Source organism: Thalassophryne amazonica, chromosome 10 (assembly GCF_902500255.1).
Source record: "Thalassophryne amazonica chromosome 10, fThaAma1.1, whole genome shotgun sequence".
NCBI classification, from domain to species: domain Eukaryota; kingdom Metazoa; phylum Chordata; class Actinopteri; order Batrachoidiformes; family Batrachoididae; genus Thalassophryne; species Thalassophryne amazonica.
This window is the reverse complement of record NC_047112.1, coordinates 60,285,611-60,312,487: the sequence shown is the minus strand read 5'-3', so window position 1 is coordinate 60,312,487 and position 26,877 is coordinate 60,285,611. Positions and strand designations below refer to the sequence as shown.

Genomic DNA, 26,877 nt, shown 5'->3' with positions numbered 1-26,877 from the left:
TCTGTATCCAGTGTTTTACTGGAAAAGATCATTTCCTGACTTCAGTCAACCATCACATGACCCACACTAACATCACGCCCCTGATTAAAAATGATCACAATCAACTTGGCTTCAAACATCACGTGTATTCCCCCCACCCCCCACCCCCCCACCCCCGTCCCTCCATTCTTTCCTCCACTTTCAGACACAATCAAGCTTCACACGAGATGTCACGTTGGTATCATCACAGGGTTTCAGAGAACTTATTGTTTTCTCCAGCCCCCCGCCTCAACTGTGACTTGGCCTGAAAAGTTACAAAGTGAATTCTGGTGAGGAAGTCACCGCTATCTACAGAACACTGAAGGCTCCCACACAGAGAACCAAACAGCTGCTTAGAGTCTCAGTCTGACATGAAGCTTCCCATGAAAGTTCCAACGAGACCACAGGTTGCCATGTAATCCCTATGGAATGACGCGTTTTGGCGCCAAGTCACGCAGCACGACGGATGCGAATGAAGCGACGCGAGTGAAGCGATTTTGAGCGATTGGCGCGTTTGTGGCGCGATATTGCATCGCATCATGTCGCGTTGCCCTCCTCCCCAAGTTGAAAAATCTGAACTTTTTCTTCTCGTCGTGCCGCGATGACCAATCAGGGACTGAATACGTAGTGACATGGACATGTCTGGAGTTTGACTGAAGATGTGAACATGTCCTGTATCTGGTAGCAGCCTGTGAGCAGGACTTATGTCTCTTTTGTCCTTTATTTCACAATTATGACAGAGTTTTTGGAGCGATCAGCAGCCCTGCAGCAGCGGAGCGGAGTTTCTTTTTACTTTACGTGCGTGCAAGCGAATCGTCCATGGAGATTAACTACAGAGACAGATGTATAATAAAACAAATGGTGACTGGTTTCTAAACACAATTATGACAGAGTTTTTTTTGGGAAAGAGCGAGGAGCAGCCCTGCAGCAAGCAGCGGAGTTTTTTCTTTCTGTTTACGTGCGCGCGCGAGTGAACCATCCGTGGAGATTATTTCACTTATTAACAACACAGATGTATAATAAAACAAATGGTGACTGGTTTCTAAACACAATTATGAGAGTTTTTTTTGGGAAAGAGCGAGGAGCAGCCCCGCAGCAAGCAGCGGAGTTTCTTTTTTCTTTCTTTTTACGTGCGTGCGCGAGTGAATCATCCGTAGAGATTATTTTACTTATTAACTACACAGATGTATAATCAAACAAATGGTGACTGGTTTCGAAACACAATTATGACAGAGCTTTTGGGGGAGGAGCGAGGAGCAGCCCCAGAGCAGGCAGCAGAGTTTCTTTTTTTTTTATTGTTTACATGTGCGCGCATGAACGGGACAAGAGGTCCTCAAACTGGGTCCCGCAGGGGCGGAAGGACCACTGAAAGCAGCCGTCATCCAGACATAGCTCCTGCAGCAAATAATGATACTCCCTGAATTGGGAACATCTCATGATGTTTGTAAGCTTTCCACAACAACTTGCTCCGTGTGATCAAGGTCCATCATGTTAACTTGACTGACAACCGGAGCCGGCGAACGGAATGGAAGCTCCTCCTATTTGATGACGCACCGGGGCGAATTTTCGCAGCAAAAGCAGAGCGACACACCTGGCAATGGTGGCGCATCCGTCGCTACGCAACCCCCACAAATTTGTAGCGTCTGATCATGCCCGGTGTGAACGCGGCATAAGGAGCTGAAATCCAACAACAGTCATCCTCTCTTAGATCCCAGTCTACCAACAGCTCCCAGGTCTTCATTAAACTTGATAAGGCATTTTTGGATGAAATACCATAGACAAGCGGCTAGAGCGTTCAACTACAGCACAGGAGGTCGCTGGTTTGAAACCCACTTCGACAGATGATTGGAAAACTCTGTCAGTCCTTCAGTGAATTGAAGCATGACTATCTTTAGAGTTGGGCTATACCCTAGAAATGCTTTGCAAGCTAAGGGACTAACCTAACTTTTTCTGAAGAAAGTACCCCTTTTGGTTGATTTTACATTGTGTACAATTTCCTGGTTCAGTCATTACTGGGGGTTACACATAAGGCCTGAGATCATAACATGCACACACACACACACACACACACACACACATACACACACAAGACATGTGGAGATTAATCGATACGAACCGTATCTAGATACAAATGTGGGCGATTCGAGTGCATCGATTCATTCGTTGTCTTGTTGCGGGCAAGAAACGAGAATAATCAAACGTTCCACACCAGAGTTTTGCGTGATGGTTCTCTTGCGTGAGCACCAGCCGGTGTGTTAACTGAAGTCCAATAGGTAAAGGAAATAATAATAATAATAATAATATCCTCTATTTTGTGGGACTAAGTGCACAGCTCCAACGAACAGCACAGATGTCGGTCAGAATTAATCATTTCAGAGCGAATCGCCGTTTTAAATCAAATGACACATCTTTCCAAACATAATAATACGAACAATAAACTACAACCGACCAAAACTGGGGGGGGTTTTTCCCCAAAATGAGACGTCCTCCATTTTTTATGAATGACATCCTGATGTGCAGCAGCCGACTGAAGAGCTTAGCTCTGAGTCTATGGAGTTACATTTGTGTATTTAATATCTGAAAGGAAATGCTTTTGACAAAAACTACAGATTTTGTTTATTTCCATTTATGTCCAGAGAACAAGGATCCAGTAACCAATTTCAAATTTATTTCATTTAAGACTCAATAAAATGTTGTTGACATAGAAAACCTGTAAAGCCTACTTTTAGTTCACAGAAAATTCACAAGAGGTATTGACAAGGGAATGGATAAAGAATCAGATCTATAAGCGGAATCGATAGATAAAATCTTATCAATACCCATCATTTATCATATCGCACCAAATCGCATCCTATTGCATTCTAAGGAATTGAATCGCCATCAAATACTTATCAAATCACATTGAATGGGGAACAGGGGTGAATCGTATCAAATTGTATCGTCAGTATCGTCATGTATCGCTATATGTATCGTATCGGTGGTAGTGTATCAAGGTGCGTATCGAATGGTTGTCAGTGATGAGATTCACATGCCTAACACACACCCAATAAACACCTTATCAGGCATTATGCCACCTTCAACACCAAAACACTGTCCACTCTGTCCTTCTATAGTCATTTTCACATTCACGTTTAATACCGTTTTTTTTTTATGTCCAAGTGTTTTTCTTTGTGAAAAACCAAATATTACTCCTCTCACTGTTTTTTTAGAAAATTCAATGCATTCTGACATTCTGCCAAACAATTACATCACCTCGTTGTTCCTCCTCTACACAGATATCCGTTAAAGGCCTGTGGAAAAATCTGACCTTTTTTATTTTGCCCACCTTCTTATGCAAATGTTTTGACAAGGTAACTACACTGTTACCACCTTCAGCTCATCCCTCATCAGTTTCCGACTTGTCTCATGTTCGCTGTCCTCAGATGACACACTTGGAATGCTTCTTCCCCTAACCCGTCATCTTGAGCACTTTCTTAGGTTCAGTTCTGCCGGTTGGAGCCAAATAAAATGGAAATGGTAAATGGTAAATGGACTGCATTTATATAGCACTTTTCCATCTGCATCAGACGCTCAAAGCGCTTTACAATTATGCCTCACATTCACCCCGATGTCAGGATGCTGCCATACAAGGCGCTCACTACACACCGGGAGCAATAGGGGATTAAAGGCCTTGCCCAAGGGCCCTTAGTGATTTTCCAGTCAGGCAGGGATTTGAACCCATGATCTTCTGGACTCAAGCCCAACACCTTAACCACTAGACCATCACCTCCCCTAACTAATCAGTGAAATCACCTGGTGCAGTGGGTGGTTACAAAGAAAACCTGCACCCTCTTGGCCCTTTCTGGAATCAGTTTGACACCTATGTCCTAAACTATGAACAATCAAACCGCCAACTCAACCAGTGTCCTACAGCAGAATTGCACACAGTTCTGTTATTGTGTCACGATTTTTAGTGTGACTGGCTTTCACTGCATGGACTTGGCATGTGTGGGTCAACAGCTTTTTACCCCATATGGAAAAGATATACATAAATTTTATACAGTGTGTATCTGTTCTATCTGGAACTTGTAAGTAATGCATGTGACAGTCAAACCAGGTATAAGATCCTTAGTAAATTTGTACAATATAAATTGTACAATATAAACTTAAAAGAACAATATATTACAGTAATTCCACATACAGAATCCTTAGTAGATATATACACTCAACAAAAATATAAACACACTTTTGGTTTTGCTCCCATTTTGTATGAGATGAACTCAAAGATCTAAAACTTTTTCCACATACACAATATCACCATTTCCCTCAAATATTGTTCACAAACCAGTCTAAATCTATGATAGTGAGCACTTCTCCTTTGCTGAGATAATCCATCCCACCTCACAGGTGTGCCATATCAAGATGCTGATTAGACACCATGATTAGTGCACAAGTGTGCCTTAGACTGCCCACAATAAAAGGTGCAGTTAGGTGATAGGTGCAGTTTTATCACACAGCACAATGCCACAGATGTCGCAAGATTTGAGGGAGCGTGCAATTGGCATGCTGACAGCAGGAATGTCAACCAGAGCTGTTGCTCGTGTATTGAATGTTCATTTCTCTACCATAAGCCATCTCCAAAGGTGTTTCAGAGAATCTGGCAGTACATCCAACCAGCCTCACAACCGCAGACCACGTTTAACCACACCGGCCCAGGACCTCCACATCCAGCATGTTCACCTCCAAGATCGTCTGAGACCAGCCACTCGGACAGCTGCTGAAACAATTGCTTTGCATAACCAAAGAATTTTTGCACAAACTGTCAGAAACTGTCTCAGGGAAGCTCATCTGCATGCTCGTCGTCCTCATCGGGGTCTCGACCTGACTCCAGTTCGTCGTCGTAACCGACTTGAGTGGGCAAATGCTCACATTCGCTGGCGTTTGGCACGTTGGAGAGGTGTTCTCTTCACGGATGAATCCAGGTTCACACTGTTCAGGGCAGATGGCAGACAGCGTGTGTGGCATCGTGTGGGTGAGCGGTTTTCTGATGTCAATGTTGTGGATCGAGTGGCCCATGGTGGCGGTGGGGTTATGGTATGGGCAGGCGTCTGTTATGGATGAAGAACACAGGTGCATTTTATTGATGGCATTTTGAATGCAGAGATCCTGAGGCCCATTGTTGTGCCATACATCCAAGAACATCACCTCATGTTACAGCAGGATAATGCACGGCCCCATGTTGCAAGGATCTGTACACAATTCTTGGAAGCTGAAAATGTCCCAGTTCTTGCACGGCCGGCATATTCACCGGACATGTCACCCATTGAGCATGTTTGGGATGCTCTGGACCGGCGTATACGATAGCGTGTACCAGTTCCTGCCAATATCCAGCAACTTCGCACAGCCATTGAAGAGGAGTGGACCAACATTCCACCGGCCACAATTGACAACCTGATCAACTCTATGCGAAGGAGATGTGTTGAACTGCATGAGGCAAATGGTGGTCACACCAGATACTGACTGGTATCCCCCCCAATAAAACAAAACTGCACCTTTCAGAGTGGCCTTTTATTGTGGGCAGTCTAAGGCACACCTGTGCACTAATCATGGTTTCTAATCAGCATCTTGATATGGCACACCTGTGAGGTGGGATGGATTATCTCAGCAAAGGAGAAGTGCTCACTATCACAGATTTAGACTGGTTTCTGAACAATATTTGAGGGAAATAGTGATATTGTGTATGTGGAAAAAGTTTTAGATCTTTGAGTTCATCTCATACAAAATGGGAGCAAAACCAAAAGTGTTGCGTTTATATTTTTGTTGAGTGTATAATATCAAACTGAGACTTATAAGCACAATACATGTCAAGCATAAAGACTTATTACTGGAACTGATGTAACTTCTTGTAATTTTTTCTATTTATTTTCCGTGTGGAACATCTGTTGTGAAAACTGCACTCTGAGTGAAAAGTGAGAGAATCGTAGAACAGACCGAACAAATCTGAAATCCTTGAATACTGTGTCTGGAAAGGGTGACCTTGGCAGGAATTGTCAGGTTTAAAAACTTCCCAAACAGCACAGTTTGTATCCCAGCAGCAGCAACAAACAGCCAGCTGACTGTATTTCTTAAAACAAAACAGAGCTCACAAATCCAGTTTTTGCCGATAAGCCAGTTTTAACTTCTGGCTCTGATGTCACATTGGACCAGACACAATTTGTTTTCTTCAGTACTGAAGGACAAAATATCCAGATCTGTGTCTGTAATGTGACAAAGTAAAAGTTTGCATTAACGTGTCATACAGTGTGGCGTGCGTAACTCTGAAAACCCACTTATTGTGATTTGGACTGAAGTATACACCTGTACAATCCCGGTCTTGTGGACCCAACATACTGCACATTTTCCATTTGTCTCTGAACTAATCAGAGCAGATCAGTTCAGTCAGGTGTGTTCAGCTAATCAACACCAGCATCCAGAAAGTATTCACAGCCCTTCACCTTTTCCACAATTTGTTATATTACAGTCTGATTCCAAAATGGAGTAAATTCATTTTTCCCCTCAAACATCTACTCACAGCACCCCATAATGATAACATGAAAAAAGTTTTTTGAAATTTTAGCAAATTTATTAAAAATAAAAAACGAATAAATCACATGTATGTAAGTATTCACACCCTTTACTCAATACTTTGATGATGTATCTTTGGCAGCAATTACAGCCTCATCTTCTTGAATATGCTTGGTGCACCTATCTTTGGGCAGCTTTGCTCATTCCTCATTGCAGCACCTCTCAAGCTCCATCAGGTTGGATGGGAAGCGTCAGTGCACAGCCATTTTCAGATCTCTCCAGAGATGTTCAGTCAGATTCAGGTCTGGGCTCTGGCTGGGCCACTCAAGGACATTCATAGAGTTGTCCTGAAGCCACTCCTTTGATATCTTGGCTGTGTGTTTAGAGTCACTGTCCTGCTGAAAGATGATCCGTCACCCCAGTCTGAGCACTCTGGAGCAGGTTTTCATCCAGGATGTCTCTGTACATTGTTGCATTCATCTTTCCCTCAATCCTGACTAGTCTCTCAGTTCCTGCTGCTGAAAAACATCTCCACAGCATGATGCTGCTGCCACCATGGCTCAATGTAGGGATGGTGCCTGGTTTCCTTCTAAAATGACGCCTGGCATTCACGCCAAACAGTTCAAGCTTTGTCTCATCAGACCTGAGAATTTTGTCTCTCATGGTCTGAGAGTCCTTCAGGTGCCTTTTGGCAAACTCCAGGTGGGCTGCCACGTACCTTTTACTAAGGAGTGGCTTCCGTCTGACCACTCTACCATACAGGCCTGATTGGTGGATTACTGCAGAGAAGGTTGTCCTTCTGGAAGGTTCTCCTCTCTCCACAGAGGAATACTAAAGAATGATCATCGGGTCTTGGTCACCTCCCTGACTAAGGCACTTCTCCTCCTGATTGCTCAGTTTAGACGGGAGACCAGCTCTTGGAAAAGTCCTGGTGGATCCAAACTTCTTCCATTTATGGATGATGGAGGCCACTGTGTCCATTGGGCCCTTCAAAACAGCAGAATTATTTCTGTACCATTCCCCAGAATTGTGCCTTGAGACAATCCTGTCTCAGAGGTCTGCAGACAATTCCTTTGACTTCATGCTTGGTTTGTGCTCTGACATCCACTGTCAACTGTGAGACCATGTATGTAGACAGGTGTGTGCCGTTCCAGTTTTTTTTAAATAAATTGCAAAATCTAAAAAAAAAAACTTTTTTCACATCGTCATTATGGGGTATTGTGTGTAGGAGTGTGAGGGAGGGAAATGAATTTCACCCATTTTGGAATTAGGCTGTAACATAAAATGTGGAAAAAGTGAGGCACTGTGAATAATTTCTAGATGCACCGTACTTGGACAAAATTCTTCATCTACATCAGCGGTCACCAACCCTGTTCCTGGAGGGCACCTGCCCTGCATGTTTTCTAACTCTCCCTGTTCCACTCCCAGGCAATTAACTATCAGGTGTATTCAGCCAATCAACAGCTGGAAGACACCACTTTAAAAAGAAAACAGGTGTGACTTGAGTAGGTTGACATGGAAAGCTTTATAAAAGTTAACTTTTTTCTGTTAGCGGATTAACGGTTATTGAAGCTAACTTTTTGGTTAGCTGTGCCCACCACTGATGATGACAGATATTGAAGTTTCACTCGCATAATTCATTCCCAATGTGAGCTTGGTGTAAATGCAAATAACAGATCACAGCAGCACGACCAGCCAAGACTTGTGCGAGTTGAAAAAATGTCATGATCTTGTAGGTTTTATATAGGTCTCAGTCAAGTGAAAACAGGGCATGAAGTGCCCTTCTTTCAAGTGTGAATGGTTCCTGGTTCCAGGCCACCCCTGCCCATTTGCCACATAATGTGGAGTTGCATCACGTAAGGGCATCCGGTATAAAACTTGTGTCAAATAAACATGCAGATCCACAACAGCTCTGCTATGGTGACCCTGAGTGAAAAAACAAGGGAGAAGCTGAACGGACTTAATTTTAATACTAATATCCATATAGTTGTGCTTGATTTTAACAATGCAGAGAAAATAATGTCACAATTTTTACCTAAAAATGCGTACAAATCAAACACTAGAATGGAGTAGCCCTGTTAACCCCCACAACGTGAATCAGCTGAAAATTGTAAATTATCTGCAAACCGTGAACTGCAAAACATGAATACTGAAAAGCTATCTCCCAAAACATGATCGCACATCTCACAAAATGTGAATTTCTTCATTATTTGATGTATGTGCTTGGCTGAGGAGCCAATGGTGTGAAGCTACCATCTGTGGGAATATGACTGCGCGCTTCTCAGTTTCATTGCACCACGGGGCTTTGTTCCACTCTTTCACGCACGCATGCATTAGATTCTTTCATGTTCCCCCGTACTGGGTGAACAATACAACGCTTGGTGAATTCTGCTTCATGATGTTAGGAAGAGTCGACATCGAAGGATCAAAAAGTGGCGTTACTGTGAACGCTTGGCCGCCACAAGCCAGTTATCCCCATGGTAGCTTTTCTGGCACCTCCTGCTTAAAACCCAAAAGGTCAGAAGGATTGTGAGGCCCCGCTTTCATGGTCTGCATTCATACTGAAAATCAAGATCAAGTGAACTTTATCCCTTGTGCTCCACGAGAGGTTTCTGTCCTCCCTGAGTTTGCCCGAGGACACCTGTGTTACCATTTGACAGGTTTGATTTATTCAAGTAATTGATCTGTAAACTGAAATTTGTAAACAGAAAGAAAATATATATCATGGATGATATTCACGTTTAGCAACTTACGTTTTGCGAGACCTGCATTCACGTTTTGCAGCAAAATTATTAAGTTCCCAGATATTCACAGTTTGCTTGAATTTTCATTAATAGTTTGCAGATCAATCACGATTTGCAGCAGATTCACATTTTGGGGGACAATAGCCCTCCAACTCATGTCCCAACAGCTTTTCTACTTGTCACAGACAAATGGACGAGTTAATATTGAACCCTGCAAGAAGCTGCATTCAGGGCCCGTCCACAGTGAGAGGACTTTAGGCGTATCCTGTAATTCTACAGCTAGCCAGGCCCCTGTAGTCGGTGCAGACCAAGGTAGCTTAGCCGCCATTAGTTACCCCCTGGCAGATCCCGAGCAGCCGGGAAAGCAGGCCGACTGGGTGACTGTGAGGAGGAAGCGTAGCCCTAAACAGAAGCCCTGTGTACACCGCCAACCCGTTCACATCTCTAACCGTTTTTCCCCACTCGACGACACACCCGCCGAGGATCAAACTCTGGTTATTGGCGACTCTGTTTTGCGAAATGTGAAGTTAGCGACACCAGCAACCATAGTCAATTGTCTTCCGGGGGCCAGAGCAGGCGACATTGAAGGAAATTTGAAACTGCTGGCTAAGGCTAAGCCTAAATTTGGTAAGACTGTAATTCACGTCGGCAGTAATGACACCCGGTTACGCCAATCGGAGGTCACTAAAATTAACATTAAATCGGTGTGTAACTTTGCAAAAACAATGTCGGACTCTGTAGTTTTCTCTGGGCCCCTCCCCAATCAGACCGGGAGTGACATGTTTAGCCGCATGTTCTCCTTGAATTGCTGGCTGTCTGAGTGGTGTCCAAAAAATGAGGTGGGCTTCATAGATAATTGGCAAAGCTTCTGGGGAAAACCTGGTCTTGTTAGGAGAGACGGCATCCATCCCACTTTGGATGGAGCAGCTCTCATTTCTAGAAATCTGGCCAATTTTCTTAAATCCTCCAAACCGTGACTATCCAGGGTTGGGACCAGGAAGCAGAGTTGTAGTCTTACACACCTCTCTGCAGCTTCTCTCCCCCTGCCATCCCCTCATTACCCCATCCCCGTAGAGACGGTGCCTGCTCCCAGACCACCAATAACCAGTAAAAATCTATTTAAGCATAAAAATTCAAAAAGAAAAAATAATATAGCACCTTCAACTGCACCATAGACTAAAACAGTTAAATGTGGTCTATTAAACATTAGGTCTCTCTCTTCTAAGTCCCTGTTAGTAAATGATATAATAATTGATCAACATATTGATTTATTCTGCCTTACAGAAACCTGGTTACAGCAGGATGAATATGTTAGTTTAAATGAGTCAACACCCCCGAGTCACACTAACTGTCAGAATGCTCGTAGCACGGGCCGGGGCGGAGGATTAGCAGCAATCTTCCATTCCAGCTTATTAATTAATCAAAACCCAGACAGAGCTTTAATTCATTTGAAAGCTTGACTCTTAGTCTTGTCCATCCAAATTGGAAGTCCCAAAAACCAGTTTTATTTGTTATTATCTATCGTCCACCTGGTCGTTACTGTGAGTTTCTCTGTGAATTTTCAGACCTTTTGTCTGACTTAGTGCTTAGCTCAGATAAGATAATTATAGTGGGCGATTTTAACATCCACACAGATGCTGAGAATGATAGCCTCAACACTGCATTTAATCTATTATTAGACTCTATTGGCTTTGCTCAAAAAGTAAATGAGTCCACCCACCACTTTAATCATATCTTAGATCTTGTTCTGACTTATGGTATGGAAATAGAAGACTTAACAGTATTCCCTGAAAACTCCCTTCTGTCTGATCATTTCTTAATAACATTTACATTTACTCTGATGGACTACCCAGCAGTGGGGAATAAGTTTCATTACACTAGAAGTCTTTCAGAAAGCGCTGTAACTAGGTTTAAGGATATGATTCCTTCTTTATGTTCTCTAATGCCATATACCAACACAGTGCAGAGTAGCTACCTAAACTCTGTAAGTGAGATAGAGTATCTCGTCAATAGTTTTACATCCTCATTGAAGACAACTTTGGATGCTGTAGCTCCTCTAAAAAAGAGAGCTTTAAATCAGAAGTGCCTGACTCCGTGGTATAACTCACAAAGTCGTAGCTTAAAGCAGATAACCCGTAAATTGGAGAGGAAATGGCGTCTCACTAATTTAGAAGACCTTCACTTAGCCTGGAAAAAGAGTCTGTTGCTCTATAAAAAAAGCCCTCCGTAAAGCTAGGACATCTTTCTACTCATCACTAATTGAAGAAAATAAGAACAACCCCAGGTTTCTTTTCAGCACTGTAGCCAGGCTGACAAAGAGTCAGAGCTCTATTGAGCTGAGTATTCCATTAACTTTAACTAGTAATGACTTCATGACTTTCTTTGCTAACAAAATTTTAACTATTAGAGAAAAAATTACTCATAACCATCCCAAAGACGTATCATTATCTTTGGCTGCTTTCAGTGATGCCGATATTTGGTTAGACTCTTTCTCTCTGATTGTTCTGTCTGAGTTATTTTCATTAGTTACTTCATCCAAACCATCAACATGTTTATTAGACCCCATTCCTACCAGGCTGCTCAAGGAAGCCCTACCATTATTTAATGCTTCGATCTTAAATATGATCAATCTATCTTTGTTAGTTGGCTATGTACCACAGGCTTTTAAGGTGGCAGTAATTAAACCATTACTTAAAAAGCCATCACTTGACCCAGCTATCTTAGCTAATTATAGGCCAATCTCCAACCTTCCTTTTCTCTCAAAAATTCTTGAAAGGGTAGTTGTAAAACAGCTAACTGATCATCTGCAGAGGAATGGTCTATTTGAAGAGTTTCAGTCAGGTTTTAGAATTCATCATAGTACAGAAACAGCATTAGTGAAGGTTACAAATGATCTTCTTATGGCCTCGGACAGTGGACTCATCTCTGTGCTTGTTCTGTTAGACCTCAGTGCTGCTTTTGATACTGTTGACCATAAAATTTTATTACAGAGATTAGAGCATGCCATAGGTATTAAAGGCACTGCGCTGCGGTGGTTTGAATCATATTTGTCTAATAGATTACAATTTGTTCATGTAAATGGGGAATCTTCTTCACAGACTAAAGTTAATTATGGAGTTCCACAAGGTTCTGTGCTAGGACCAATTTTATTCACTTTATACATGCTTCTCTTAGGCAGTATTATTAGACGGTATTGCTTAAATTTTCATTGTTACGCAGATGATACCCAGCTTTATCTATCCATGAAGCCAGAGGACACACACCAATTAGCTAAACTGCAGGATTGTCTTACAGACATAAAGACATGGATGACCTCTAATTTCCTGCTTTTAAACTCAGATAAAACTGAAGTTATTGTACTTGGCCCCACAAATCTTAGAAACATGGTGTCTAACCAGATCCTTACTCTGGATGGCATTACCCTGACCTCTAGTAATACTGTGAGAAATCTTGGAGTCATTTTTGATCAGGATATGTCATTCAAAGCGCATATTAAACAAATATGTAGGACTGCTTTTTTGCATTTACGCAATATCTCTAAAATCAGAAAGGTCTTGTCTCAGAGTGATGCTGAAAAACTAATTCATGCATTTATTTCCTCTAGGCTGGACTATTGTAATTCATTATTATCAGGTTGTCCTAAAAGTTCCCTAAAAAGCCTTCAGTTAATTCAAAATGCTGCAGCTAGAGTACTGACGGGGACTAGAAGGAGAGAGCATATCTCACCCATATTGGCCTCTCTTCATTGGCTTCCTGTTAATTCTAGAATAGAATTTAAAATTCTTCTTACTTATAAGGTTTTGAATAATCAGGTCCCATCTTATCTTAGCGACCATATCACCCAAATACAGCGCTTCGCTCTCAGACTGCAGGCTTACTTGTAGTTCCTAGGGTTTGTAAGAGTAGAATGGGAGGCAGAGCCTTCAGCTTTCAGGCTCCTCTCCTGTGGAACCAGCTCCCAATTCAGATCAGGGAGACAGACACCCTCTCTACTTTTAAGATTAGGCTTAAAACTTTCCTTTTTGCTAAAGCTTATAGTTAGGGCTGGATCAGGTGACCCTGAACCATCCCTTAGTTACGCTGCTATAGATGTAGACTGCTGGGGGATTCCCATGATGCACTGTTTCTTTCTCTTTTTGCTCTGTATGCACCACTCTGCATTTAATCATTAGTGATCGATCTCTGCTCCCCTCCACAGCATGTCTTTTTCCTGGTTCTCTCCCTCAGCCCCAACCAGTCCCAGCAGAAGACTGCCCCTCCCTGAGCCTGGTTCTGCTGGAGGTTTCTTCCTGTTAAAAGGGAGTTTTTCCTTCCCACTGTAGCCAAGTGCTTGCTCACAGGGGGTCGTTTTGACCGTTGGGGTTTTACATAATTATTGTATGGCCTTGCCTTACAATATAAAGCGCCTTGGGGCAACTGTTTGTTGTGATTTGGCGCTATATAAAAAAATTAATTGATTGATTGATTGATCCGCAAAATGTTTTGTATCATATCGGCATGTCATCCACACCGAACCGCCATTTTCAAAGCCTGAAAGGGTACTTTTTGAAAATGGGTTCCAGAGTAGAAATCTCAAAAGGCAGACTGCATTTTTGAGTGTACAACCAATACCCAACTTTTATGAAACAATATATTCTTCTGTGTTTGTATACAGTGCACAAGCATTATGCCCATGCTCCATGTCAGTGTGGACAAGGCATCAGACGCACAACCTTTGGCTAAACTTCCTTGTCTGTTGAGCTCCATTCACACCTTTAAAACATTTCTCACTTCAGATGAAAGCCTCTTAAATGCCTTTGCAAATAACTGTAAATACACCGCAGTGATTTTTACAGTCAGTGGTGTTTTAGTCTCCAGCTCAAGGACACCCCATGTCCTCAGATCAGTCCTCTGTTTACTGAATGGCAGTGCAGGTGGGGACATTGTTTCACCAAAGTACAGGTCAGGTCAGGTCAAGGACCATGTGCTTAGCTACATCCACCACACTTAGGAATTACCTCAGGTCCTGGATGGCAACCACCCAGACAGACAACCAGTCCAGCCCCATCTTTTGAAAGTAATAATCTATCTGCTATAACCAGGTGAAACATGGGCAACATTACGGCCAATAAAGCCGAAAGCACTGAAGCGCCTACATTCTGCATCATCACAAAAACTCCACCAACGTACAAATAACATGGAACTCAGTGGGAGATGATTAAAAAAAAAACCTGTATACCAAGAAAACCCTGATACTGTTGGGTTGTAATTAACGACAAAAGTGGCACAATATGGTATAATGTAAGAATCTGGTGTCCCAGCCTTTTATGGCAGTTTCATCATAGAAAATGTTACCCTTGATCACTGTTATCACTTGTCATTTTTTGTTTACATGTTCACACAATGTTACAAGAATTTCATTGACTTTGTTTAAAGATATTTACATCCTATAATTCAGTTTTTAGCATTCTAATGTCAGTACAACTGTACACTTTTGAACTCATGGAAGTGGAGCTATCTTCTCAGTCTTCTCACCTCATTATGGTCAAAGGGCAGCAACCTCACATGTTTTAGCACAGTCCAGACCAGTGAGTCCCTCTGACCTCTGTCCAATGACCCAACAGCATTTTGATCTGGACAGGAACTGTTAGTTAATTCTTAATCTATCCATTCTTCTTTTCACACACACAATCAATCTCACCTTTTCTTGAATTATGAATAACATGAAATGATCAAAATATTTAATAAAATCATCTCAAATCTTTATTTTTTGGTGGAATATTAGGATGGGCTTGAATTAGTTATAACCACTGGCTGATCTAGAACTGACTGAAATGTTATCCAGGATCTGCATCAAAATTTAACTAGATCTTCTACATTCATTGCCACCAAATTTCAGTTTAATGTTGTTGCTTGTCTTTTGGTTGCCCCTGTTTATTGAGAGTTGCCACAGTGGAGCCAGTACAGATCCACATTGGGATTTGGCACAAGTCATTCAGGACTAGACTCCAGTTTTACCTAAAGAAACACACACACAGCTTCTGGTCTTCCAATGAGATCTCCAACCCAAATACTAATCAGGACCTAGCCGCCTGAGATTTGACGGGATCAGGCGCACACAAAGCAGAGTGGCTGCACCAAATTTTGTTTTAATACACTTGTGTTTTTGAGATATCTTTAAAACAATCACAGAAGAGATCACAACCTCCTTTGCAGAGATAAGAACAGGACAGCTGCAAGATCAGTTTTTACCCCTCTGGGGCCGACACCGTCGTATACGACGGCTAAGACCAAGCTTTACTAAATTTTAAATAACTTTTGAATGATATGAGACATTCCACGTCCCAACAGCCAGGGGCTGTGAGCATGGACCGGGCCGCCGGGCCACCCGCCCTCGACCGCCACCCAATCCTTTCTGCACCCGACCCCCATGGCCCCTCTGCAGGTGGTGAACCCACAGGAGGGCGGGCCCACGTCACTCTTTCGGGCTGAGCCCGGCCGGGCCCCATGGGCTAAGGCCTGACCACCAGGCGCTCGCGTGCGAGCCCCGACCCCGGCTCCACCATACCGGGCGACGTCTCGGTCCTTGATCTTTTATTGGTCATGGAGGTTCTGAACTGCCCTTAGTCTGACCCATCACCTAGGACCTGTTTGCCTTGGGAGAACCTACAGCGAGCACAAAGCCCCCGACAACATAGCTCCTAGGATCATCCGGGTACGCAAACTCCATGGCTCGGGCATCTTTTCCGGATGCCCCCTGGACGCCTTGCTGGAGAGGTGTTCCGGGCACGTCCCACTGGGAGGAGGCCCCGGGGAAGACCCAGGACATGTTGGAGGGACTACATCTCTCGGCTGGCTTGGGAATGCCTTGGGGTTCCCCCGGAGGAGCTGGGGGAGGTGCGTGTGGATCGGGAGGTCTGGGCGGCTTTGCTTGAGCTGCTGCCCCCGCGACCCAACTCCGGATAAAGCGGAAGAAAATGGATGGATGGATGGATGATATGAGATAGAAACTTACTTTTTTTGCTGAAAAGTTAGCTCCGCAGACTTTTGAGCCAGCCATCGGCCATCTTTGTACTCCTCATAGAAGCTGTGTGATGATGTGCGCAATGTGAGTGTCCAATTGGAATTGGTTCACCGTCACATGGTTTTCCAAAATCCAACTGTAGGGTAGATTTACCTCACGTGAAAAACCAAAGATCGTTTTCAGGAGTGATATGTTACTAGTTGGCCCGTTTGAATAGCCCCCTAGGTGCTCCAATGAGTACATACTATTAGTACATACTCAGTGCGCCCTGCACCATTACGCACAGCGATCAGTGAAAGCAGGAGCACACGGAGAGCCTCTGATGACAATCTCACATGCTCAAACAAAGAGTGTGTAACTATCAGGATTGCTCCACTAGTTTCCATGTGAATGTTACTGGATAACTCTGTTGCTTTCTCTGCGTAAAAGACTGTTTACCCTATCAATGGACAACAAAACGCATAGACCATTTTGTATATATTATTCAAAATGTGCATTTGTGTTTATTGTTTGAACCTTTTTGTTGTACAGTCTTTCACACAAGACCTCAAATTACCTTTATAAAGTGTCAAAACAGTTGTTTATTATAGTTTGCTGTGTGTTCGGAATAAATGTGTGTGGAAAATTATTTTTCGCTTTATTTTTTCCTTGCCTGTTTTTGATTGTAAACCTTTATTACACTTATAAAACACAAGAAAAACATATATATTCTGAAAGCACAGGTTGTCCTGAAAAAAGAGACATAAAACTTGATTGTGGGATGCAGGGAGAGCTGTTAACAGCAATAAAACATTTATGCCAGGCGAGTGAACTGTCCAAAAAATGTCATCGAACCCCAGAGGGTTAAATTAACAAATGGCTCTACCTAAAAGGTGCACTCAAAAACTTAATGCATTGGTAGTTCAAACATCTGGAAGATGAGAACAGGTTTAAAATGCTGAAATTCAAGACAAAGGAACCCAGAAAGATGATGCCAGTAAAGTGCACAAGGCACCAACCTGACTGCTCCCCGACAACCAAAAAATCCAAATGGAAATGATAAAAAGCTGCGGGTATCAGAATTTGTTGTACTCATTTCGGTCATCATATACAGCTCCTCTTCAAATGTCAGTACAGATCTGTCCTTCAACCGCAGAGGGAGGGGTAGATGACACCAAAAATAATTCAGACTGTGACATCAAAACAAATTCAACACGAGCTGTTGCTGCAGTAAAAGTTACAGCTAATAATACAGAAGGAAAATTATTCAGAGATGGTCACAGCATATGTAGCAGCAACAACACACAAAGGAGACGGCATGTTCCCTCAGGTTCAGGTTTGGGTTTAGAACTCCCTAAACTGAGAAGGTAAAAGGGAGAGAGTTCATGAAATCAGCTGTGGATGAGTATGATTGAGCCAAGACGTTAGGCCGTTGTCGGATCAGCAGATTAAAGAAATGTTGACCGAAGCTCAAGTTCTTCCAGGAAGACCTGAACTTTATGCCTGGTTCACATGGCAAGGTTTAAAACTTGTCCGTAGGTTTCCAATACCTGAGAGACTCCACACGGTAAAGACAACACAACACACACAAAGATTCCCAGGTCAGACGGGAAGAAGCAATGGCGATAAGTTTGTGGACTATTTCTAACTGAGAAAAAAAAGATACAAAAAGAAAAAAAAAGTTTTTAATGTCCATCCATGCAACACAAAATTGTATTTAATGCCCGTTTTTGTGCCCCCCCCCCCCCCCCCGTGCTTTGGGCCCTGGGTACATAGTACCCTTTACCCCCCCAGTTCGACGCCCCTGATACTACTCATAATAATAATAACAACAACAACAATAATAATAATAATAATTTCAACAACTAAAATGTTTAGAAAGAGCCGGTCTGCTCTGTCTAAGCCTGATCCTGTCAGATCTCAGAAGCTAAGCAGTGCGGCATCTGGTTAGTACTTGGATAGGAGACCTCTTTGAAACACCAGCGGCTGTGTGTTTCTCCAGGTAAAACTGGAGTTGCGTCAGGAAGGGCATCCGGCGTAAAACTTGTGCCAAATACCAGTGCGGATCTGGCTCTATCCCCTGTGGTGACCCTGAACAAAAAGGGAGCAGCTGAATGGACAACAACAACATGGTATTAATGTCCATACAATTCATGTTGTAAAAGAATATAATTAGTATGAATGTATAAATGTTGCAAAACAGAATTCTGCTCTAACAATAATACTGAAAGATCTCTGAGGGCCCTTCCCACCCCTGCACAGTTGTACAATGGTTTAGCCCAGGTGCACAGGCCGCACGCTGCCACACACACAGACACACACACCAAACAGGATCTGACAGAAAGAGGAGAGGTGTTTAGTAGAGCTGAAACAACGAATCGAGTTAATCGATTAAAATCGATTATTAAAATAGTTGTCAACTAATTTAGTCATCAATTCTTTGCTAAATAACTTAGTTTTACCGCAAATGTTTTCTTTCTTCCATAAAATCAACTGTTTTTGCAGTGCGGCTTTGCTTTGAATCTTGAACCAATGAAGTAATGCTTCGATCTGCTGCTTCGTTGGTTCTTCGTTTTATTTCCCTTTATCTTAATTTTTCCCGCTAAAACCCTAAAGAGCATATGTCTGTGAGTAATATTTACCTTTTTTATGTTAAACCGACCTGTTATGATCTTCTGAAACAGTTGATAGATGTATTTTATAACTTAAAAATGGGACTGATGCTAACATGTTAGCATGTTTATGGCGTTTTCAATGTTAAAGTTCGCATTAAGCTGTTCGCATCTCAGCACGTTTGTGTGCATTTGTTTTCTGTATAATAATTAATGGCTCAGCATTTGTTGTCGTAAAAGAGTCAAATGTATTACAAATTGTAATATTTTTAATTTACTTTTATTTATATATTAATAATAGCAACAACAACAATAATAGTAAGTAATAATAACTAATAATGGTACAATACAATTTTAGAGAAAGAGACAAAAGAACCTGATAAAACACAACAGAAAAGATAAAACCAACTAACAATGAACATAAATCAATAAATATAGAAATAAATAGCTGTTTCCTGTGAACACCTAGTGACTCAAACCTTATTTAAGTTTAATGACCATTTGTTTTGGTCAAACCACATCTAAGCTGTGTTTTTACACAAGAAAAAATAAAATACAGTAAACTGCACATTTGTGTCTTTTTTCATGAAAAAATCTTAAATATCACATATTACATTTTAGTCAGGCCTTTCAAATATTTTAGTGGACTCTTGCTGTAATATGTTGTCAGTGGTTGGGATAGTTGCTGCAGGCATCTAAAAATGCTCATAATCAGGTGAAACCTGATGGAAAGCTCTTTGTGGTGTGTCAGTGATGTATGTATGAGCAAAATAAAACAAAACACTGCTCCAGGTATGTTTTTGACAAGAATACAACATCATAACTTTGTTACAAGGTCAAAGGTTGATGTTGCATGACAAAGGCCTTTTAATAAAGACTCACTTAAAGCAATAATGGCAAAACTCACATGTAAGCAAAAAAAATAAGATTAATCGAAAAAAATAATTGACCGATTAATCGATTACTAAAATAATCATTAGTTGCAGTCCTAGTGTTTAGGCTGAAATAAGACATGTCTTTCATAAAAAAAAAAAAATCAAAGTCTGGATTTCAAAAAAGAAGAGGAAAAAAAGGACAGGGAAAGAAAACTAAATGAGGGAAAACAGCTGCTAACCAAATTCTTTGAAAAGAGAGGTGACCTTGAAAACAAGCTATATTGAGTTGGGGGGGTTTGGGGGACCAAATTGCACCATTTTCTAGAAAAATAGTGCAATTTGGTGCATTCCCGTTCATTTTAACAGACGGGAATGCACCAAATTGCACCATTTTTCTAGAAAATGGTGCAGTTTGGTCCCCCAGACCCCCCAACTCAGTATTGCTCCCCCAACTTTAAAAAGGGTTCTGACTCCCAGGTGTGATCTAAGTCATACATGATTTAGACCTGGTTTGACTACGCATTAGAAATTTGGTGTTTACGTTAATAAAAAAGAACATAACAGTGTGGGTGGGGAGGCCTTCAATATGGCTATTATCTAGGGCTCAGAATTTGGTGCTATGCCCCTGAGTAGTATTAGTAATATTATAAGTAGTATTAGTAAAAATGTCTTCAAATTGGACCTTTATCTAAGGCTGTTGTGAGGAGCCACATCCCCCTGACAGGTAAGAGAGTTTTATCAGCATTTTTTACATCATGTCGTCCTTAGACAGAGACCTGGGTGCATTTGGCTGGAAAAAAAAAAAAAAAAACGTTAGTATTTGCGTGTCACGGATCAGCTGTTTTTAATGTGGACACACACAGAGCAACAGACTTTTAAAGAAAAAAATCATAAAAATGTCTTTGTAAAACCACAGCTCTGAGCGTCGCCGCGCTTGGAGAGACAGCTGTTTTTCAACTCTGAGCTGAGCTGCACCGTGGATGCGGCTCTGCACTCACAACTTGATGAAAGAGGGTGAAGTGGGCAGTTCAGACCTGCAACTCAGCTTTAAAACAGGTGTTTTAAAGCTGTGATCGACCCACAATACAAAAATAATAGTAACGCACAGTGACCCAAAGAAGTAACTTTAATCTGATTACTGATTTGGAAAGATTAATGCTTTAGATTACTCGTTAGTGAAAAAAGTGGTCAGAGAGTGCATCACTGCTTTCAACCAATTAGAAGCAGGCATGAATAGCCACCAGTCGGTCCCTGTCCCAATGTCTATGGGTTGGATCCTCAACCCTGCCTTCTTCCAGCAGCAGGATCTGAGATTTGCATCTCCCTGAAGTGCTTTAGATGACAGGGATCTATGCCAAAGACTTTTTTCTACTCATAGTCCAGCACTTTACATTGTTCATCACTATGATAGCTGCTTATCCTTTTCAGGATGAATTTCTTACTTTAGTTCTGCCCTCCTGGGTTTTACTAGCAGACAATCAGAGATGGAAAAGACAAATTCAACAGCATGTATTATGCATGTTTAAATTAATACTCCACACTCTTGACACTAAGCCATAACACCTGAACTTTAAGTCTAAGGGGCTTTCACACCGGAAGCGTCAAGGGCATTAGGCCACAAACTACTACCACTAATAATAATAACAATAATAATAACAACAATACTAATACTACCAATATATTAATAATAACAACAACAATATTACTACTGCTACTACTACTAATAATAATATTAATAAATGAATTTAAAGGAAAGGCAAGGGTAGTGGCCAATTGGTTAGTGGACTTGGTTTCAGTGCAGAACTGTTCACGGTTCAAACCCCAGCCCTGTTATATTTGTCCATGTAATGTGAAGTTGCATCAGGAAGGGCATCAAGCATAAAACTTGTGCCAATTCAACATGTAGATTCACCTTTGATTTACTGTGGCGACCCCGTTATATACATATAACGGATTTTGTCAGTTTTATACATAAAATGGATTTCGATTATAAGTGGACAAAACTCATTGGTAAACCTGAATCCATTATATGTGAGTTTTACAGTAAATGCCATACATATTAAAAAATAAGATAAAATAATGTGATCATTTTTGGTCATACCACCCAGGACTACTTACAAATACTTGTATCTATAATTTAGTATATTCTCTAATTTCTGTATTGGATATGATTCCACAAATTTTATAATCACAGATTTATACAAATAAGCTATATGATTTACAAAAGCAAACAATAATAAGCTAATAAATGTGATTTATTCCTTTATTAAGAAGGTTTTTAGCTGTTGTCCTTTAACACTGTGCATATGTAGAACAAAAACAACAAACTAAATCAAGTTGATTTCGGATTTTCATTACATATTCATCAAGACGTGGGATAGCAATAAGATGGCATGAACAAACACCTGCATGAGTTGTAAGCTTGTGGTACAAAATGTGTTTAGGTCCAACATGGTGTCACGCCAAAGCTGAAGAGTCTGGCGTTCTCTTTACTCACTGCATCACGACACTGAAATTTGCATTCAAACACTCAACGCTGAAATGCTAAAAATAAAAACGCTTGTAATGAGGCTAAAAATGGCACACAGTGACATATTTATCAAGAGGCCCGTTCAGTAATCTAAAGAAATGACTGTTTCCAAATTTAAACAAAGCAAATGTTTCGTCAGCACGTGTATCACAGAAAATCTAATGACACATGTATCAGAGTGTCACACTAACCCTCCGACTCCAAACTAGACTTACACTGCATCTATTTTTGAGGTGACGGCAGTAAGTCAAACCCCAGGGTACTGTTACAGAAATCCTTTCCCCTGAGGGACCTCCACAGTGTTGTTAAGGTCTTAGCACAATTTATTTATTTTTTAATAAATAAAGCTATCCAGCATGATTTCTACTAATCATCCTCTAAAGTTCTCATTCAATCATCACCAATCCTCCTATAGTCAGTATTTTAGAAGTCAATTTTTAAGAATATTCACAACATTAGCGTCTGCTCAAGAAAAATTTGTAACAGTTATACCCCTCATTATTCCAGCCACATTCCAGTTGGATAATGTGGCTGCAAAACCTCCACAAGGAGAAATCAATCCAGTACATGACCAACTTCAACAGCCTCTGATCAAAGTTGCTGCTCAAAGTCCCTCCAGGTTTAATGTCACATTCTGCATAAGGATCCAACAAATAAACATTCCTCCCTAAACCCACGGTACGGAGCCCAGTGATTCAGTGGAAACACAGAATGGAAGTTGGAAGAATATTTGTAGTGGAAGTCAATGGCTGAGACTGGGGCAACAATGTACTGATTTTTCAAAGACATTCATTAGATTAATGAACGGATTAAAGATTTCTAAGGGGTAATCTTTTCCGATTTAAAAACCACTTAATACATTGGTTCCCATACTTTTTCTGCAGGCCCCCTTTTGTACATAAGATTATTTTGAGCCCCCCCAGTCCGACATGTGCATGTTTTTCGTGTCCAAACTCCACTTGAACTTATCATAAACATTGTAATTTATACAAAACTAGAGCATCTTATAGAACAAAACAAAATAAAGTGAAAAATCACCTTTACAGCTTTATTAGTTTTTATGTGCAAGATGTAAACAACATAAAATCTGTGTGAGTTTGAGTGTTTTGACCCATGTGAGAAACTTTCATTCCATTCATCAACAGAGCACTACTGTAATGATAAATTCCTGGCTACAATTTTGAAGCCGGACTGCACTGGGATGAACGGCGCACTTATGAATTCCTCTCTGCCTCTTGATGCCTGTCTGTATAATAGGCTCTTTTGATTGTGAGGCGTCTGCGGGTGAAAGCCTCAAGTGTCCCTTTTAACGCTGTGGATCACTCAACCATTTTACGCTATCAAACTTCACTGTAGCCTCTGGAAATATCTGCATATGACCTTTGATGCAGGTCGTGGTCCATCATAAGAAACATGATGACCCACCCCCAGAGAACACATCAGTAATCCTTTCACCGTATTGCACATTTTCCTTGTTTTCACTTTGTTACTGACTGTATGCGCTCAAATCTTTCATTTTAAATATACCATTCAGTATGAACACTGTAAAAAAAACTGTTGTTTTTACAGGAAAACGCTGGCAGCTGTGGTTACCAGGGAATTACTGTAAAAAATACAGCAGCACAATAGATAACTTTACAGACATAATATGTAAATGGATTTACAGTGAACGAACCACGGTTGTTAAATCTACAAAAAAAGAGAGCCTATAGCTCTCTTTTTTGTAGATTTAACAGTTTTTTAATGTGATTTAACTGTTTTTAATGTGAGTCAGCCGTGATTCATTCACTGTAAATCCATTTACATATTATGTCTGTAAAGTTATCTACTGTGCTGCTGTATTTTTTACAGGAATTCCCTGGTAACCACAGCTGCCAGCATTTTCCTGTAAAAACAACATTTTTTTTTTTTTTTTTTACAGTGAACATATTTAAGAAGAGTGCTCTGAGAGCACAATGTCCCCCGCTGGCAAATGCTGTTTTGCTACAAGAGCTTGCGCCATTCTGATAATATTTCTAGGAACTGTACCACATTTCTTGGAATTCCTTCTAAAAAATGTGAGAGTTGATTTCAGAATGCAGGCAAAAACTCATGACATTGGCAGTGTCTAAATTTTTTAATCAAGGGCCATAACTCTGCCATAATGTGTCAATTCTGTACAATATTACAATATGCATATTATCAACCTACAACAAGGATTTGTGTCAAGTTACGTGAAATTCCTACTAAAAATGTAAGTGGAGTTGATTTCAGAACACTTCCAGTCCACCTAACCTGCATGTCTTTGGCTCTGGGAGGAAGCCAGAGCACCAGGAAGGAACCCACGCAAACAAAGGGAAAACATGCAAACTCCACACAGAAAGGCCACAGGTGGGAATCGATCCCATGACCATCCTGCTGTGAGGCAACAGTGCGAACCACTAATCCACCGTGCTGCTCATGCCAACATACTGAACAACATATTTTAAAATGAAAGATTTCTGTCAAAAAGTGGTCCTGTGAGTAACAAATGACCCCGTGAGTTTAAGAAATTGCCCCTTTTAGAAAGGAGAAAATATTAATTTAAACATGCAACATGGTGCAAGTCTGCTGATGCCAAGTTATGGCATGACTCAGTGAAACTCATCCAACACCACAGATTACAAAGTCTGAGAGGATGCACAGCGTAATAACAGGCAACCAGAGATTCGGATAGGGGGTGGAGGGGGCTCAACACTTATGACAATAGCCAGGGGTGGAGGGTGACGGGGATTTCCAACAAACACTCACCGTACTGAAGACCAAAATTAACATTATGGCGAGTAATACACGTTACTGATCACAATAGAACTGGAAATTTTCATTGATTCATTTATAAATATCATAATTTACTTATTTTTTTAAGAGTTCATTACGTTTTTCATGTTTTGTTGTTTAGTTAACAGTGCAAAAGAAAACTAAACTTTCAACTACTGACAAGCTCTCTGATAACTTTTTAAATAGCTTATCCAAAAAAAGTCAAAAAATATTGTTACATTTTCTCAACTTTGCTGCAAGTTTTTACAATATTTACACATCTATTTTATATCAATCAATATATGTAAACATTTTGGTTTTGAGGAAAACACTAAAGACATTTTGGGAAATTGGGGAAGATATTCCTTATAGCTGACTTTTGTTGTTTGCTTTACTATATATATATATAAACACAAACTTATAATTCAGTCAAAACTCTGAGTATTTTTATCAATTCATTAAAAAAAAACATTACCAATCATACACGTTACAGTTATTTAATATATTTTTAAGTTGTCACGAACAAACAGGGTTTAAGATTTGAATCATTACTTTCTGCTGAAAACTGCTGAAACTGAACTAAAACAAAAAAATAAGATGACAAAACTCACTGTTTTATGCTCCCATAAATAAATGTTTACAACCCAAAAACAGATTTTTAGTAAAACCAACAGAACAAAAAGTGTCAAAACTTTGTGTTTCCTCTAAAAGAGGTACACTGATTACTCTGGCTGCTAGTTCAAAAAGTCTATCAGTCAGGTGACAATCATTTAATCATTACGTACGTGTGTGTGTGTGTGTGTGTGTGTGTGTGTGTGCGGTTAATCGATTCCCGAGGATGTTTCCTACCTTGAGGCTTCCTTCGTCCACTCACACTGACTGTCAACACTTAGAGAGGAGGCAGGAAAAGAGGAGAAGAAAAAAAACAAAACAAAACTCTATCCCAGTGCTTTCTGCACCAACATGAAGTTAGAAACAATCGAAAGCTTGTTTCCGGGTAAGGGCTATCAAAATAAAAGTCCTGTCAAACGAGTCGCATTATGTAATAACATTTAATAATGCAGAAATAAAGAGGTTACAGGAAAAATCAAATACGTGTGCACTAAAACACAAACTTCATTACACCAAAGGTGGAAACACAGTGAGTTTAAAGCAATCGTCGTACCATCAATAGCTGATTGCAGCATTGGAAATCTGAGTGACCATTTTCTGTGCTATTATGTTTTTCTTTCAGTTGCCATTGGCTGCTCGGAGGCACCACAGTGGGTTTAGTACAGATCTGGATTTGGATTTGGATTTGGCACAAATTTTGCCCTAGATGTCATTGCTGACACAATTCCAATAGGGCACCGCAGGCTCGTTTGAACCCTACATGATATCACAGAAATTGACCACTTGACCTCTCCGCTGCCATTATGCATTATATACACAGCATCACTTCACACGGATAAATGGTGTACTATTTTTTGTTTTCAGCTCCAATCACCAAAAAAGTCTTGAAAAGTGTTTGACAAAGTGAGTGGGAGACATTGTGTCAGTAAGTGTTTGCCTACGCAGCTAACCAGAGTAGCTGCGTTCTCTCGCCTGCACAACCACCCCGACATGTTTGTGCTCCAGGTCATAAACAAACCACAACTCATGTCCATGTTCCCACTGCATCGTCACTTTTTCTTTGCATTTTCACTTTGTGTGCAATTTGCCCCAAAACACACTCTCGCTCTCATTTTGGCCGAACAACTTTCCACAGTTTCTGGGTATTCTGTGTTAGTACGCACCTGCAGCCGATGTGCTTGATAAA

The 26,877-nt window shown here is 41.0% G+C and overlaps 1 protein-coding gene across 2 annotated transcripts in view; it reads right to left on the bottom strand.

Moving 5' to 3' along the window:
- Nucleotides 1-25,982, bottom strand: part of kank3 (KN motif and ankyrin repeat domains 3) — an 88,108-nt gene extending 62,126 nt beyond the window's left edge. Inside the window, exon 1 of one of the 2 annotated variants that reach the window (XM_034180085.1) lies at nt 25,929-25,982. The gene's annotated coding sequence lies outside the window, so the exon portion shown is untranslated. The remainder of the gene's footprint in view (nt 1-25,928) is intronic. The other variant, XM_034180084.1, reaches the window with a different exon arrangement.
- Nucleotides 25,983-26,877: the final 895 nt, after the last annotated feature.